The sequence below is a fragment of the Aplysia californica genome, unplaced genomic scaffold (assembly GCF_000002075.1).
Source record: "Aplysia californica isolate F4 #8 unplaced genomic scaffold, AplCal3.0 scaffold00681, whole genome shotgun sequence".
NCBI lineage: Eukaryota > Metazoa > Mollusca > Gastropoda > Aplysiida > Aplysiidae > Aplysia > Aplysia californica.
Genome location: NW_004797951.1, coordinates 218,852 through 223,934, shown reverse-complemented (window position 1 = coordinate 223,934; position 5,083 = coordinate 218,852). Strand labels below are relative to the sequence as shown.

Here is a 5,083-nt window from a genome sequence, read left to right as displayed (position 1 = left end):
TATTATATTTATATTTATGTAAAGATCTTTAACTGTATATTTATATCTTAGCTATAAAAATGAGCGACTCGGATATTTTTTAACTCACCATGTAAAATTGGGTCAAATAGGTTAATTGCTCTTGTATATGATTTATTTATCACCCGTCTTGTTCTTCTGCTACTCTCAGTATTCTGTGTGTGCACGTTTGAGGTTGTGGGCCATAATTTGCTTTGCACCTTGGGATAGATAGGCAGAGAAGAGGCTCAATAGTGTCCTCCTCTCTGCCTTTTTGTTGGAAGCATTTTGTGATGTTGATGGTGCATGCTGTCAGTAGAGTCCATGTCTCTTTGGCGTCTGTTACTTTAAGTCCTGCCAGGACCAGCCATTATCTGTTACTTTTGTCAGGGCCGGCATCTGTTAGTGTTACTTTTGTTTGTTACTTTTTTTCTTTTGCTTATGCCTTTTATTTTTGTCTGTTGCTTTTGTCTGTTACTTTTTTGCCTGTTACTTCTGTCTGTTACTGTTTGTTGCCTGTTACTTCTGTCTGTTTCTTTTGTCTGTTACTGTTTGTTGCCTTTATGTGAATTTTTTAATCATCTCAAGTACATGTCCTTGTCCCGACCTTTTCCACTATGTGTAGGGGACCCCCCACTCTCCCCCCCCCCCCCCCCCCCCCCCTCTGGTAGATCACCCCACTACTGTATCTATGATGTACTTCTCTTGGTGGTGCTTTTGGTTGTTTTTGTTTTTTTCATGTTCTCTTTGACTGTATTGGTGTGCTTCTTTAAAACCTCAACACTCAACAAAAAACCCAACTATTTGTTTCTCTTCTGATGTGTGCTAATTCTACGCTGTATGGTGGATGTGCATTTTCTGTTCTGTCCCTCTTTTTTGGGGGAGGGGGGGGTGTCTTTTTTTGGGTCTTATTTAATTCAATTTAATTTTTTTATTTAATTTTTTTTTAAAGGAGACTGACATGGTGTTAAAAATAATGGTCAGCAATGTACTTAGAATACTATCTGCACCTCAAACTGTCTGCATAACCAACAAAAGGCTAATGTTTACAGGAGGGGGGGGGTGTGTGATGTTTTCCCGAATTTCAGTTTTTAGCACTGCCCAAGTGGCAGTGTAATTATATGTTTGTGAGATCGTCTTATAGTGACTCTTTAAAGACCACCTGGCATGTGATAAAGGTATGAGAAACTGTTTTTTTTTTTTTGAGGAAAGAAAACTTGAGACTGAAGTAAGTCTTACCATGAGTTTTGGTAAAGGCAGATGCAGTCAAAATTGTCCAAGGTGGTCACTCATTGTTAAGGAGAAAAGTGGTTGTCTTAGAAAGGTGGATGTCTTGGACAGTGTCGTTATAATACAGAAAAAACACAAGAGGATCGTTCAAAGTGGCTGTTTGTTCAGGTAATTATCCTGGACAGATGGCCAGTAGAGCAGGTTCATTTATATTTAACATGATGTTGCCCTCGAGTGGAGAATGCTAGTGTTCCCTGAAGTGGAGAATTCTAGTGTTCCCTGAAGTGGAGAATGCTAGTGTTCCCTGAAGTGGAGAATGCTAGTGTTCCCTGAAGTGGAGAATGCTAGTGTTCCCTGAAGTGGAGAATGCTAGTGCTAGAGTAGAACTGAGGAAAAAGCTCATAGAATAGCACAGCTGGTGTTGGCATTGTGCCCTGAGTGAGATACGTGTTTTGCTCTCGTCTGCAGTCAGAAAAACTCGCTTTGGCGAGCCCACCGTGTCAGAGGCTTTCCTGGAGAAAGGTGAACTGTTTTTGCTGAGGCTATACCATCTTGTCTGGACATTATTTCCCCATCCTGCTACAGTCTCCCGTTTGACGTTTGGAACCCCCCTCCCTTCTGCTTAGTCTGTTCTTTTAATCCTGGACTCGTTCTTGACCAAATTTCACAGCTTTCACCTACATGTAAACGTAACCAACTTTTTGACCAATGCTTCTGTGTACCCACAACGGTATAATAAAGATGCTGACTTACGCCAGGCGAATATATTACTCTTTATCATAAACACAGCAGCGTCCTTGTTCATAGTATCAGTATCTCAAACATAATGATCGTAATAAATAGCTTTTGTACAGGGCAAACTCCTGCTCGACAGCAAGCTCGATGCGTCTGACAATCTATAACATTAACACACATGCGCAGTGAGATGCAGACAGAATAAACAAGTACATGTATTGTTGTTGTTGAAGTGAATAATCCTTTTTGGAGCCATTTTAGCCTTATTTTATTGTTAGATTCAAAGTGAGTGAAAAGACACTGGAACAGCATATTTTTTAAGAAGAGAAGCTCTGTGTGTCTGCCAAATTTGTGACTTGAGCTGGTGCAAGACTTTTAGACTTGGCGACAGTATTGAACCTAAGTCTTTCTTTTTTTTTACCTCAGTCCTTTGGGATGTAAGATTTTTTACCTCAGTTTTTTGGGGGGTGGGGGGGGGGTGGGATGCTGTCTGGCTTTGTTCGTTACGTTGTCGTCGTTGAAAGGAGGAAGGCCTGGTGTTGTGAGTTGTTGTAGGTGTTTAGTTAGTGTTTAAAAGAAGTCATGTTGCATCAGACAAGGAGACTGAACAGGAGGACAGAAATACTGAAACCAGAGGCAAGGATTCTGGACCAAAATCGAAGCGCAGTCAAGAAATCGGGAATTTGGTGTGGGGGTAAATGGAAGGAAAGATTAGAATCATAGGATCACATAACATAAACATACAATAGCGAGTAGGTGTAGGGATCACCATGTTTTCCCACAGACCCCCAGTTTACTCCTCTTTCAACTCGCATATTCTTTCTAGATGCACAGAATTTGCATGGATTTACACACTGTTCGTGTTTCGTCATGTTGAGATATAATTTGATTTACTGTATAGGTTGTTCCCCAATTTGTCCTTGAATTTTGCACAGATGTTGTCTTTTGTAATCTGTGAGAGCGTTATACCCCCTTGTGTTTTGTCTCCCTTTGTGTTTAACTCTTTCTGTACAATGATCTGATATAGCACTGCCCTTTGTTAGTATCACATGACCGCGGGCAGATAAACATTGGCACACAGAGAAAGTTAAGCAATTTGCTATGCGCTGTTTGTTGAAGAGAAAGATTATAGTTGTAGGCATTGTTTCTTCACAGCAGATGGTGGTGTTTGTGCTGTAACGGTCCATTATTTAAGTCTTGTGATGATTAATACATATTATTATGTGGCTGATTAGGTCAATAAGTTTCTGATTCAGAGAATGCTGTTTTGTAAATCAGTAGGGCTAGTAAAACGATTGAAGAAGAAGATGTGAAGAATAATGGCAGGAACAGCCATCAGCGAGTCGTGACCCTTGGCGGTTTATTATATCGTAGGAAGAAGGGAATGTCGGTGTCAGTAGAGGGTTACAAAAGAGTATGTTATATGATGTGATTTGGGCCAGTGGCCTTAAACACTGAATAAACTTACTTACTAATTACTTACAATAGAGTAAATTGTGAGTTGTGAGGATATACAAAACCTGTGTTTAAATGTGAAAACGTGTGTTTGTTCTGCTATCGCTCGCCTCCCCCCTCACTCCTCCCCCTCTCCCTCCTTTCTGCAGACGAGCCTCTCTGTCAACCCCTGGTTCCATATGGACCATGTAGCTGGGAAGTGGGTGTCACTTTTGAATTATTCTTTCTCTCTCTGTAACCACTTTGTTGCCAGACTATCATACAGTCCTACTCGTCTGGCAAAGGCTGTTTGACACCGCGGTGCTTGCAATGTAGGCGATAAGCTCTTGGTTGCTGCGCATTGAAGATTTAGATTTAATAATAATAATAATTGTGATAATAATAATAATGATGATGCAGATAATTGCTGTTGTACCTACTCACGTACAAATCTGGTCTGCACTACCCTTATGTCAGCATAAAACAAGGGAATAAACCTGCTTACATACGCTCTTTAGATTAACACTAACACATAGCCAAACATTAATGCTATCACAGCACAGTGGGTAGCACTATGTACGTCATATTATGTGCATATGAGCTCTATGAATATGCAGGACTAACTATCAAAATGGTATTTCACAAGGTATGTTTGTAAATGATTTCAAAATTTTACCTCATCATACTTTATATCCCTCAAATATTGTGGGAGAGAGTTCCGGATAGATGAAGCAAGAGGAGAAAAAGGCCTCCCAGCATTTTTTTTTACCTCGCTTCATTTTTGTTCTCATAAGAGACTGATCTCCCAATCTTAGAGATCCTATTGGTGGTACATACATTTGTCTTGAGTGAGGTTACTTAAATACGAGGGGGTGGGGGTCTCTATTGTTAGCACATTTACGACAGAGGGCGCGTAAAATATTTAATTACAATCAGAGACGGTCAGAGGTTAGCAGTGAAGGGTGAGGTAGCCCACATACCTCTTTTCTCAGAGTGCGGATGTTTTTGCTATCAGGAGAGCTGAGGGAGGAGGGGAATGTTGTGGTTTTTCTTTTGTCAATGGTGATTGTGTTGGAAGTTTTCTGTCTCTGCTTTGTAGAGTTTCTGCTGACAGTGCTGTATTGTTTGATGTGATAGACAGCAACGATCCTCTCTTTTATGTTCTTCTTTTTTCTGGGCCTATAGAAATCTTGGAGTGTGTATTTGTATATATCAATATGTGTGTGTGTGTGTGTGTTTTTGTCAGAGGGGGGGGGGTGTTGTCATCGTTCATCATTTATCGTTTTCGTATATCAAAATACAAGGTTTTTTTTTTTAAAGGAAATGGCGTTTCTTTTGGGCAGAACATTATGTTCCTACAAAATATTTTATTTGTCTAAATCTCTTTCTATTTTAAAAAGAGGAGTGAGATGAGGACCGACTAATGCGCCTCGTCAAGCTCTACAACATACTTGATTTTCTTTAGTTTTGGATTGTTGTTTTATTGACGTAGTACTACAACCTTCAATGACGGAGACCATTTTTTTTTTCTTGCCAGGTTTTTTTTTTAAAGGTCTTTGAAATTCCTTGTCTTGTTTTTCTTTTATTGCACAGCAAGTTTTGAACACTTTTTGTTCTAATATTTGATTCCAACCTGTTTCCAATTTATTTCCTGGTTGTTGTTGTTGGGTTGGGGGGGGGTTTGGGG

The 5,083-nt window shown here is 39.9% G+C and overlaps 1 protein-coding gene across 1 annotated transcript in view; it reads left to right on the top strand.

The window, feature by feature from the left end:
- LOC101856465 (C-Jun-amino-terminal kinase-interacting protein 4) overlaps positions 1–5,083 on the top strand; it is a gene marked incomplete in the record, with an annotated part of 80,142 nt that overhangs the window by 65,572 nt on the left and 9,487 nt on the right.